At 41.9% G+C, this 13,464-nt stretch overlaps 1 protein-coding gene across 14 annotated transcripts in view; it reads left to right on the top strand.

The window, feature by feature from the left end:
* The window catches only part of SRCIN1 (SRC kinase signaling inhibitor 1), a 608,732-nt gene that overhangs the window by 205,041 nt on the left and 390,227 nt on the right, over positions 1-13,464 (top strand). For 3 of the 14 annotated variants that reach the window (XM_077252290.1, XM_077252283.1, XM_077252279.1), the window contains exon 1: positions 8,170-8,396. The exons of the other annotated variants lie outside the window; for them this stretch is intronic. The gene's annotated coding sequence lies outside the window, so the exon portion shown is untranslated. Of the gene's footprint in view, positions 1-8,169; positions 8,397-13,464 lie in introns of those variants that run through there. 14 annotated transcript variants of the gene reach the window in all.

The raw sequence follows: 13,464 nt of genomic DNA, 5'->3' as shown, positions 1-13,464 counted from the left end.
GTTCATTTACCAGTCTCTCGTTGCTAGGTCACAGTAATAGTCCTGCCTGTCTCTCACAGACACAAGGCTCCCTCTCTCATTCCTGACCTGACACACTTCCTGCTTCATGTCCAAGACCAACAATCTGCAGGGGAGAAGGGACTAGTCCAAGTGCATACAAATCAGAGGGGAGCATTGTATCTCACAGTCACAGTGTCATTCAGTTCTTAGCAAGGGCTGACCCCCCTACAACAGCAAACGGATGACCGTGATCTGTGTGATCTGTGTGCTGTCCATGTTTAACATTGCAAAGAATAGGAGAAGCTTTGTAATTTAGTTATTCATGCCTGCAAAACACTGAGGGTGAAAACAGACACATATATGACACTGGTACCAATTTTCACGTACGTGCTTAAACACAGACGTGTGAATGAGGCCTTGCATTTTAAAATCTACAAAAAGGAAAATTGTCCGATGCAGAAGTTTGGGCACGCTGCATGGTTAGTACCTAGTAGCACCCACTTTTGAAAGTATCACAGCATATAAACGCTTTTTGTAGCCAGCCAAGGGTCTTTCAGTTCTTGTTTGAGTCACAGACTTCACATAGTCTTTTTTAACTCCTTTCTGCCATCGGATGGAATAGTATGTCCGATGCCAGAACTCCCGCTTTGATGTGGGCACCGGCGATGAGCACGTATCAAAGCCGGGACAAGTCAGCTGTTTTGAACCGCGATCCGCCCATGCCTATTAACTAGTTAAATGTCACTGTCAAACTCTGACAGCGGCATTTAAATGGTGCTTCCAGCCATCTGGTCAGAAATGCGCGCACCGGTGACCCCGTTGTGTGATCGGGGTTCATCGGTGCGTCAGCATAGCAACCAGAGGTCTCATTGCTGTGAGTGCCACCCTGTGGTCGGCGCTCATAGCAATGCTGTAATTCTAGTACATAGAGGCGATCTGAGCATCGCGTCTATGTAGCAGAGCCAATCGAGTTGTGCCAGCTTCTAGCCTCCCATGGCGGCTATTGATGAATGGCAAAAGTTAAAAAAAAAAAGTTTTTAAAAATATGAAAAAAAAAAAAAAATAAAAGTTGAAATCACCTTCCTTTCGCCCCATTCAAAATAAAACAATACAAAATCAAACCTACACATATTTGGTATCGCCGCACTCAGAATCGCCCGATCTACAGTATCAATAAAAAAATATTAACCTGATCGCTAAACGGCGTAGCAATAAAAAAAATTCAAAACGCCAGAATTACGTTTTTTTGGTCAATGTGACATTGCAATGAAATGCAATAACGAGCGATCAAAAGATTGTATCTGCACCAAATTGGTATCATTAAAAATGTCAGCTCGGCATGCAAAAAATAAGCCCTCACCCAACCCGAGATCACGAAAAATGGAGACGCTACGGGTATCGGAAAATTGCACAATTTTTCTTTTTTATTTTAGTAAAGTTTGGAATTTTTTTTCGCCGATAGAGACCAAGATGACATTTATATTGGGAATCAGATCCATATAACAATATATGGTCCCATTTGACCTTTGCTTGATACTCTATATTGATGATATTACTTGATGGGAGCTACAGACCACTAAGATAGTAACAAGCTATTTATTTTTCTTGACCGTCTTACAATCTGCAGCGCGTGATCACTAAAGTGAGTTTCCGTAAGTGTCTTTTTCAACCTGCAACATGGATCGTTTGCCAATATATTAACTAACCAGAACTCAACCTAGTTCTGTGGGTAGAATATTTTCATCCAGTAAATCATACGGTTGTGTCTACAGGTCATTCACCTGAGCTGTCAGTAATCTATATATATAATTGTCTAAGGGGTACTTCCGTCTGTTTGTCTGTAACTTCCATAACGGAAATCCCGGGTCGCTGATTGGGGCGGGATTTAAACACCGCTTCACTTTTTACTATTGATGCTGCCTATGCAGCATCAATAGTAAAAACATATAATGTTAAAAATAATAATTAAAAAAACCACTATATTCTCACCTCCCGGCGTCCGCGGCACCCTTTCCCGCTCCTCGCGACGCTCCGGTTCCAAGAATGCATTGTGGCAATGACTCGAGATCACGTAGCGGTCTCGCGAGATGATGATGTAGCGGTCTCGTGAGACCGCTACATGATCACGGGTTATTGCCGCAAATCATTACTGGGAATGGAGCATTGCGAGGAGCATCGCTAAATGAAGGGGCTGGATCCGTGGGCCGATGGAAGGTGAGTATATAACTATTTTTTATTTTAATTGTTTTTTTAACAGGGATATGGTGCCCACACTGCTATATACTATGTGGACTGTGTTATATACTGCGTGGGCTGTGTTATATACTGTGTGGGCTGTGTTATATACTACATCACTGTGCTATATACTATGTGGGCTGTGTTATATACTGCGTGGCTGTGCAATATACTACGTGGGCTGTGTTATATACTGCGTGGGCTGTTATATACTACGTCGCTGTGCTTTATACTACGTGGGCTGTGTTATATACTACGTGGCTGTGCAATATACTACGTGGGCTGTGTTATGTACTGCGTGGACTGTGTTATATACTACATGGGCTGTGTTATATACTGCGTGGGCTGTTATATACTACGTCGCTGTGCTGTATACTACATGGGCTGTGTTATATACTGCTTGGGCTGTGTTATATACTGCGTGGGCTGTGTTATATACTACATGGATGGGCTGTGCTATATACTACATACATATTCTAGAATACCCGATGCATTAGAATCGGGCCACCATCTAGTATAGGTATAATTGTGGACTTATTTTTTTTGCATGACGCTGTAATTTTTCATTTTAAGATTTACACTGCCTGTAAACAAAGAAGAAAACTACTACTGGGAAACCCTATTTAAGGACAAGTAACAAAATGCTCAGCTCCTTCACAGCCATACATCCTAGTAGATAAGGTTTGGATATATTACATGTCAGATATTTTCTGTACTGTGCTATCCACTGTTACATTTGTTACCTACCAAGCATAGAAAAACTATGTAAATTTGTGTGCAGCTTTTACTTCTTTGTAGACTGTAAGATATCAGAAAAACTGTGCAGCAGCTCAGCTGATACCACCCACATGAAAAATGTCCTATAGTCTGGAGCCTAGAGAACATGATGTGCTGAATGACACATCCCTGAGATTCACAAATGGCAGGCTCAGACAGAACTGCAGAAATAACAAAAGCATGGCAGTACTATTGCTGAGCCTTCGAGCAATTACAGAACTTGTGTATGTCATGTTATTGGAAAATAACAATCTTTAGTTTTTTTATAGGGTGCAGATAAAAAATTTCCAATCCATGTATAAGGTAATGGGAAAATTTTGACTGCAATTCTTGCTTCAGTTACTATCATTTAAGTGCAGCTACTTTTCACATTGGAAAATATGTGCACTTTGTTCCCCTTATTAATGTACAAATAATAATAATATATTGTCATGTACTTACTCAGGTTTCTTTTTTTAATCCCTAAAGGGACCAGGATTTTTTTGTTTTTTTCTCCATTTGTTCCAAGAGCCATTACTTTTTTATTCTTCTATTGTCACAGCTGTACAAGGGATATTTTTTTTTGCAAACAAGTTTTAGTTTTGAATAACACCATTCAGTTTACCAATGTACTGGTGAATTGGGGTACAAGGCCGGTTTCCTGTAGGTCGGAACCGAGTTCTGGTTGCCATGCAGTCCCTCCTCTAAATGGATGACTGGGTGGAGTGTGTGGTGTGGTGGAGTACATTCTTTTCTCACTTTTGCTTCGTTGCTCATTACCTCCTTGTCCAAGGGACCAGTTCCAGCTACAAACAAGACAGAAGTCTGGGTTAACAGGTCCAACTTTACTGTGCAATTCATTTACACATGACTGCAGCATACAGATTAAGACAAAGTCTCTTTTTAGTGATGTTCCCTTGGTATTGTGTCCCATTAGTCCTTGTCCCCGTCCTGTCATGAGACTCACCATCTTCACCCCACTCTACGACCTGGCTTACTCATCAGGGAGACAGAGGCATGATTCTCTATACCTCTTCCGGACCTTAGGCCCAAGACTGTCCGGGTGTCCAGACATGGCTGCAGATGTGTCCTCATTCTTCTAGGAAACTTGCACTGACTGAATTTGTTCTTCACTGCTGCATCTTTACTGCACTGGAACCTGCTAACTCTGCTATGTTTAGCCTTGCTCTCCACTCCACCCAGAACTTCAACTTGTACTTGAATGAGTCTTGGACTCTGACTAGACTATGTCTCAGTGACTCTAACCAGGAAAAGATTTTCTATAAAACCTGATCTAACCCCTCCCAAACTGTGGGCTAATCCCAACTCTATTAACTATCTAATCCCTTGTAAATTCCTAAAATAATTAAATATCTCACAAAAATGTTTTATTAATGCAACAAGCGACAGGTTAACAATCAAAATCTAGTAATTAAAAATAGGCCTATAGCAAAGGAGCACAGGTGTTTAATAGCGGAGATCTACTACATCAAACAGGCTAGGGTACACGGAGTCTCATGACTGCACAAGATACATGATATAAAGTATCAACAAATCACCCACGTAAATAAATGTATGTCTCCACAACTGTTAAGCATTCTGCATTAATGAATGGCGCATGTGCAGTGTAACTCACACCTTGGGAAGTCACTTCCGGCAATCTCGTTAGCGGAACGAGCCGGGGAGAAATCCCCAGTGACATATGGAGCAGGCTTGGCTACTAAGCCGGCATCATACTTGCCTCTTTTTTCTGCAGCAGCTTTAACACTTCTCTGAATGCTGAGCCCTGTTTAATCCACCCACACCACTGACTGGCAGCTTTCTGTGCACACTGTACATTGATAGAAAGCTGCTAATCAGTTGTAGGGAAGGGGATACACAGAGCAGGAGTACTAATGGCATTAGAGAACTAGTCATCTAGTGATAACTTCCTGAAATAAAATACGGATTTTATTAAAACTGCCACAAGAAGCCCTGTAAGTGACACATCGCTTGACTTCAGATATCTGCCCCTACATCATGGTGCTCTCAGATTACATAGCAAAAATCTGCTGGCAGATTCTCTTTAAAGTGTTGTGTACCTGGTTTGACAACAGTCGTAAGCTTCTAATCTGAATGCAACAACTGTAACCGGACCACTAAATATTATTTGTAATATTGGTGTCCTGATATATAATCAGAGAGATTGTTTTTGTCACACTTTGACAGTCTTCAGTAAGGAAGGAGGGGCCTCAAACTTCCCCAAGAACTGGAACTCTAACTATCCCTGCCCCAGGGGTACTCTTAAAAGTAGAGAGGCTCAAGTCTCTGACCTTACTATGCTGGCCCCTCCCCAGAAGGCCTGGGACAGATATGTTAGTGTAAATACAGGTAAGACAAACAGGAATAACAAAAAGCAGCTTCCATACAAAAACACTCACCAAAGTAAAGAGGAATTAAGAGAAAGATAGGAAGGTAAAAACCAAATGGGAATAGGTTAATGGAGGAAACATACATGCAAAAACAGCAAACAACAATCTCCAGCAGCAACTACGAACTCCAACTTCAGCACACCAACACCAGCAAACCAGGAACCAAAACTTTCACAGGCAGGGATAAGAAGGTCTGGCCAGGTTTTATAGACAGAGAAAATGAGTAGGTCCGGAGCAGCTGTGACATGGAGCTGCATGTCTCTAACCTGCACACAAACAGTCATTAACCTCTTCAGCACCAAAGGAAACGAAGTCCATTTAATGTGAGGAACAAAACACACAGGCTAAATGGAATATCTGCAATTCACAGTACGTAAAGATTGCCTAACCCCAGATCTCCCAGAAGGACATGACACACTTGTGTCAGTTTTGTCTCTCTACATCCACGGTGTGATTGCTACATCTTCATCTCTTATGGTTAAGCCACTGGTTCTTCTGAAATATTTACTACTGGAGATTTTAGTCTTTGATTAGGCTTCATCTTGTTTGGCTGAACTTCTCCGCACAAAGCTCTGTTAGGGCTCATTCAGATGTCAGATTTTCTCGTATGAGTGCTATCCATTTTCTTCATGGCTAGCACTTATACTTATGGTCTATGGGCTATTTTCACATATCCAGTTTTTTCCTTGGACTTAGTGGTCCTCACAATAGCACTGTCAGATATTGATCCGATTTTTGGATCAAAATCACCAATGCAAGGCTCTTGGTCAGTGAAAATACCGGACAGCACTCTGATGCCATCCCATTTTTCATGGACTGTTTGATAGGAGAACATAGGAAAAGGTTGAGAAATCTCTTTTTTTCAATCCAAGAAAATCTGACGAAGCTCTGAAGGTGAAAACTGACACACAGACCAAAGACTGATGACACTCTGATCGAAAACACTAAGGAAACTTGGACCATTTTGCTTGTATGAGAAAAATCACTGATGTCTGAATGATCCCTCATTTATAGAGAAGACAAAATTTGCCTTGACCTCCACAACTGAGATTTATCTAACTAAAGAGTTGACTGAAGGTATCTACCATGGCATTTCTAGGCCCCAAAGGACCTTTTTTGGCTTCACATCTTCCTTATCACCCTATACAGATCTTTTGTTCACTTAGAATATCAAACTCAATCCCATATTTTACTGTGCGGAGGCGCGGATAATCTGTCTCTCCACTGCAATCAATGATCTGTACGTTGGTGAATTATGTTGATGTATGTTGTATATACAGCTCTGGCAAAAATTAAGAGACCACCACATCAAAATCCTGTCATGGGCAGCCCAATCTCCAGACCTGAACCCCACTGAAAACCTCTGGAATGTAATCAAGAGGATGATGGATAGTCACAAGCCATCAAAGAAGAACTGCTTACATTTTTGCGCTAAAAGCAATGTGAAAGACTGGTGGAAAACTAGTCAAGACGCATGAAAGCTGTGATTAAAAATTATGGTTATTCCACAAAATATTGATTTCTGAACTCTTCCTGAGTTAAAACATTAGTATTGTTGTTTCTAAATGATTACGAACTTGTTTTCTTTGCATTATTTGAGGTCTGAAAGCACTGTGTTTTTTTTTTGTAATTTTGACCACTTCTCCTTTTCAGAAAAAAAATACAAATCAGAAAAACTGAACATTTTGCAGTGGTCTCTTAATTTTTGCCAGAACTGTATATGGAGAACAGGTCGTGCAGTGTTTGTCACCAATTTGCACCTTGGCTACAGTACATAGAACCAATGCTCTTGTGACACAATATTGGCTGAAAATCCCAAAAATCATGGGAAATGCAGACACAAAAATGAATGTATATGGCTAGCTGTAGGTTGTAAAGAGCAAGCATTCTGTACTGTGAGACGTGATGTCAGTACAGAATGAGATACTCTCTGTAGCAGCCTATAGCCGACGCGTTGTCCTGGTTGACAATTTTGCTGGTGTTTTTTGTTTTTTTTTACGGCTAGCAAAACATATGTTCTTGATGTACATATCCAACATTTGCTATCTGTGTACTCTGGTATGAAATGTGCATAATTCGCAATATGTTTCTAACAGCCTGATATTACACCACATAGCGGTGCATGGGTTAATACCGTATGCTGCACACCTCTCATGCTTTTGCTGTATTACAGTCAGTATTCTCAGGATGCCATGAACTGTGTTGAATTGCACACACTAGATTGCAGCCCCCATAGAGATGGGGGAGGTAGGGATGCTACAGTGCAGTGTAGAAGAGGTACTCGCTGCATCTGTGATTCCTCCATTCTCCTGAGGCAATGTGTGTGCGCGCCTGGACTCGGCTCAGCTCCTGATGAACAGCGGCAGAGTGGATTCTGGCTTTGCTGCTGCTCTGTATTTTTTCACACTCTGTCGCTGGGAGCTTTCCCGTCTCATTCATTCTTGGCTCGGTTTTCGCAATGACTTATTATTACAATATTATATGTCTTTTTCATTGGCTTTCATCTATTTTTCACGCTCTGCTTACTGTCGCCTCGTTCATAGTCCATCAGGGGTCTGGGTCGACTCTTGAAGATTTACGGAGCTGCAGCAATAAACTGTGTTGATGGTTTGGCTACATGATTATTCCATCAGTTTTTGGATGGTATTTCAAGGATCCGTGGATGTCTATCTACACCGTTGTTGCCTTCTCGTGCATGCTCCCTCTTTTCTTGGTTTCCGCCAGGTGATCAGATGATCACAAGGTCCTTTGAGGCTACAGCTTGAATTTCCTTCCTAGAAGAAGACAGGACATTTAGGAGAACCGCTATTCACATGGTCGACAAGGGTTGAAACCACTAAAGAATTATAATTAGTCAAACTAAACCTCGTTACTCTCTGACCGGGAGCAGTTGGCTGCAGGAACAATGTGCTAGAGAAAAACGGGCGATAAGAACAGGATGATCTATACAGAAAATCGACCTTTCCATCCAGTGTCACCAACCTTCTGCCTGAGGTAAGAGTCGGACGGTTCATGTGGGATCCCTGGCTGGTGAGGTATTGGCTTGCAGCAAGTGATTCCTCAGCATCTCCCCTTCAGCTGGACTTTATGCATTATGTAAAACCTTCCTGCATTCTGTGCTGGTACTCTGTGGACTGAATGCAGATGTGATTTCTGAAAGAAGTGCTGCTTTATATCTCTGTGCTTTGGATTAGAAAATTTTGCCAGGAGCAATGTTTTACAATTGGGGTGTTTCAGAGCCAAAAAAACACATTAGTTGGGTGGATTGTCACATGGCGACGTTACTGCTAAGATTCATATAAAGGCAAGGGTGTCTTCATTTAAGGGTATCTGCACTGGGGCAGATTTACTCACCTTGTGTAATAAGTTAGATAGCGCAAACTTAAACTTGTCAAACCAAAAATGCGCCATATGGATCACAGTCAGGCTAGATGATACCTGTGGTGCATCTTCAACATATTCATCTTTCTTTACACCACTTCTGTGTTTGCTTAGTTTATGCTAAAGTTTTGTGATAAAATATTTTTAAGTCATGCCCCTTTCCCACCAAGCTTCTCCCCTTTTCCGCTAGACCCCACACTCTTGTTTACCGCATCAGGGTTTTTTTAACCAATTGAGCCAGAATTTTAGCGCATTTAGCTTAGCAAATTTTCGCGCCCTCACTTAGTACAGGAAGATAACAGAAACTCAAATATTAGTGGAAAATTATTAACACAGTAAAGTCCTGCAGAATATGTCAGCTATGCAAAAATAAAATTATTATTATTGTTATTAACAATAGAGGGTGAAATGATCAGAGCCCATTACTGCAGGTTCTTGCTCTTAAAGGACCCAAACCTTCAATGTGAAGACTAATATCACTCTCATATGTTTGTGATTATATATGCAGGGTCCCACAAATGGGAAAATGTCAGAACAGATTGTGATCATGGTAGCAGGGATAATTCGGAATATGATGGTGGAGCCCTACAGCTCTGTTCTCGTTAATTGGCTGCTTACAATAGACTATATATATTTATCTGCACATGGATACAGGAATGGTTGGTCCTTTCAAATCATCTAAACACCAGGGGCATAGCTATAAGGGGTGCAGAGCTGGCATTCCCCTGCTGGCCCTGTTGCCTGAGGGGGCCCAAAGGCCCCTCTTCCATGTGAGAAGACACCACATGGTAGGTAGAGACCTGCTACAGATCCTGCATTGGGGTCAAGTAGTTCTCGTTACGCCTCTGTTAAACACTGTTGGTCACTTTTACGATCATCGTATAGTCATCCATTACCGGTCTGGATCTTTTTCTGTTGTGTCAGTCAATAACTGAGAAGTCGGATGTTCGATCAGTTGTGACTGCGGAGCACTATATGCATTGCATTGTGTCATCCTCAGTCCCTTTAAATGGAAATCATTATAAAAATTTCAGGTAATGTTAGAAAGGACACACATTTCCTGCACATTGATTTCTGCAGTGTGGGGTTTCCATTGTACCGTCTGCCGGCAATTCTGCAGATATATTGAATCATTTTCATTGTGATGTTCGCTCAGAGATGATGTAAGGCGCTCTTTGTCATTATGTGCAGCATAAGATATGAAACATAGTTCAAGCAGAATCTGACACTAATCACCCAGACGTCTGCTAAGGACGTCTGTGTATGTCATATTGGACCCCACTCAGGACTGCCCCCTATTAGGCCGACAAAGGCAACTCATTTGCATCTCTCTCTGGCATAATTCACACAACCATTTCAATGGTGGCGGTGTAATCCAACATCAGTCCTCGTTAGTTAATTGTCAAGGGTGCAATCAGCTAATTACGAGGGGTGTACTATGAACCGCCCTCCATTGCTTATTGATACACAGTGATATTTGGATATTAAAATAACAATTCCCATTTCTTGCCAATGGCTATCATTAACACGCTAAGAGATAAACAGTGCCCTGGGAAATCCGATAATTCTAGTTGGATAATTGGAATAGTTGGATTTAACGACTTTCATTTGCTTATCGATTGAGTCCATTTTGAGGATGAGATTCTTGCACAAATTATTTGTGAATCCACCCTATTAATAGCAGCAGAAGTGAAAAGATTAAGTCATATTATTAATGTCTTTTGTTGCTCTTCCGCCTTCTTTGACTGAAGAAAAAGTGCTGGGACGCTCCTTCGTGCCGATGACAGGTGGTGTTTGACACTGATCTCTTCCTGTGCACAAATGATGTTCATCAGAGCTCAGACCTCGTTAAACAGTTCATACAATTCATCCAAGCGTTACCAGTCATAGGTTAACTGATGTGTCTGCTGCGTGCCCTCTGCTGGCTGCTCACAATAGCGCAGCCTTCTCCGCAGTGACATTGGCACGACAATATTAAAATAAGTGCCACTTTCATATGCAACTCAATGCATTTTTAATATGCCAGATCTTTTATATGCTCTGTCAACAGATGCTCACTGGCGTATTCTTCACAATATACCCTGTCATCTTGTCTTAATATTTTCTTCTCTCCCCTTTGAGCTATTTGCCGTTTTTGTTTTATGTGTCTGACATTTTGCTTCTTTTTTTTGTTCTACCATTTTGTGCTGAGTGTTATTGTCTAGCCTTCATTTATTTAGCTTGGATTTATGGTCATATGTTTTGGGTGTGTTATGGGCAGGCCTTGGTGCTTTGATCACACCATGGTATACAAACATCTATGTGAATCAAACACATAGACACATGGGCACATTTTTTGTCCAGCTTTTCCCCTTATTGCCCAACTACTCTGACATATTAGTTGACCCTTTAATTAATATAGTCTTAATTAGAGCAAAATACACCCTATATACTTAAAGGCAAGGGTGTATCTATAGTGGCTGCAGGGATTGCAGTCACATCCAGACCCTGGAGCCTATGGAGCCCAAAGGTCTCTTTGGCCCATGTTAGAAGACCAATACTGTTACAGACCCATGATAGGTAGAGGCGCTGTTGGAGATTTTGCATTGGGGCCCACGAGCATGACTTTACACAACTGAATAGAGAAAATTATTTTCTATATAGCGTTACCTATAGACTATACTTTCAAACTTTCTTAGTAAGTGCATGAGATACCTAGGCAGCTTAGAAATGACAAGGCAGCACTAGTAGAACATCAGCTCACCATTAGAGATGGGACAGCCACGATTCCCACGCTGTCAAACGAGCGTGAGCCCACAGCTATGATTGGAGGTATAAAGTCTACCGCTGGTCACTGGTGTCGGCTGATGGGATTACTGCTCCCATTAGCCGACGCCTGTTGTCTCTATAAACAGTGAGAGCAGGAGCTGGTGATGGGAGTAGTTATCAGCCGGTGTTGGCACTGTAAATAACATTTAAAACAAAATAAAATAATGTGGATTCTCCTGTATTTTTGATACCAAGACAGGCAAAATTGACAGTTGGGGCTGCAACCCTCAGTTTTCAGCTTCAGGGAGACTGGTTATCAATAACAGAGGAATCTCCACTCCAAAATGTTTTAAATATTTAAATAAATAAATTTAAAAAGTGGCATGGGGTTCCCCCCCATTTTTGACCACCAGCCAAGCTAAAACAGACAACTGGCAGCTAGTATTCGCAACCTGGCAAGGGACCCTGGATATTGCCCCACCAGCCTCAAAATAGAAGCCTGCAGCCACCCAGAAAAAGCACATCTATTAGATGTGCCAATTCTGGCACTTTGCCCAACTCTTCCCACTTGCCCTGTAGCTGTGGCAAGTGGGGTTCATATTTGTGAGGTTGATGTCCCCTTTGTATTATCAGGTGACATCAAGCCCATGGCTAAGTAATGGAGAGACGTCTGTAATGACCAGAGGTCCGAATAAGATCCGGTGAGTCACAAACTAAGACAGAGACAGAAATAACAAATCACTTCCTTTAATGGAATAAAAGTTGAAGACAAATTCAATATTGTATGAAAACAGGCTGAGGTTCCCCTATTATTTACAATCATTCAGCTAGGGCTGAAATCAATGTGCCAATCCCAAAGTTCCCGCTTTAAGCATATTACACTGAGGGGTTTTTTTTTAGAAGAAATTTACCTAACAAAAGGACAAGCAAAGTACTAAGAAAACAGGTGTTAATTTACTGAGGTGGTATTATGGGATCCCCTGGGATGGCACACTGAGTATAAATTGATCAAAACCCATAATACAATACCTATAGATATAACAGGAGCTCGTAGACACTTAACCTGGGGATACCCTGGTATCTATTATTATGGTACCGTTAACCCGAGGGGAGTCTCTACTCAGGCATATAACTTGCATCGGCTGCAGCGAGTCCCAAGATCTTCGGCGCCAAAACAGCTACAGAAAAACAAAGCTACTTGTCAGCCTATGCCGAGCCCACACGCCGGGCACTTATAGTTCTGTAGCCTCAGGATACGGTATGGGATAGCACTTCAACAGGGCTTGTCGGGGTCCATCTCAATACGGATAGTACAGGATACCATCTCTCTTCCAGCTGTCACTAACAACTTTCTTGAAAGCAACCCGTCTGGGTCTGCACAGGATCAATGTCTTCTGTTACTTTTCAGCTCAGCACAGCAGGGATTCACAGAGCTCCAAAGTCACACAGCTCTCAAAGTTAACTCCCTCACAAACACACTGGCAGCAAACAGTTCTTACAGAGTCCAGACTCCTCAATTCTTATCAGCTGCCTCACAGTGAGTCTCACATGGCAGTCTCTCTGCTTCTCACAGCATCACCTCACAGCGTCCTATACAGCAGACACTAGACCCCACCCCCCTGCACACACACTTTCCCGAGCTTTTTCTTTCAGCTCAGACGTGGAGCAGCAGGGTCCTAATGCTCTCCTGATATTATCACAGTTCATCCTCTTACATGTCTATAAGACTCCTATCCATTACTAATCCTATAGATGTATGGTAAAAAAACACACAGTCAGAATAAAGTCTTTTTATCTAATATATAAAGCTGAATGTGTGTGTGTATGTATGTATGTGTGTATGTCCGGGATTGGCATCTGCACCGTCGCAGCTACAGCCACAAAATTTTGCACAGTCACACGTCTGGACCCCGAGAGCGTCATAGACTATGTT

This window comes from Ranitomeya variabilis, chromosome 4, assembly GCF_051348905.1.
Source record: "Ranitomeya variabilis isolate aRanVar5 chromosome 4, aRanVar5.hap1, whole genome shotgun sequence".
Lineage (NCBI taxonomy): Eukaryota > Metazoa > Chordata > Amphibia > Anura > Dendrobatidae > Ranitomeya > Ranitomeya variabilis.
This window is presented reverse-complemented; position numbering and strand designations above follow the sequence as displayed.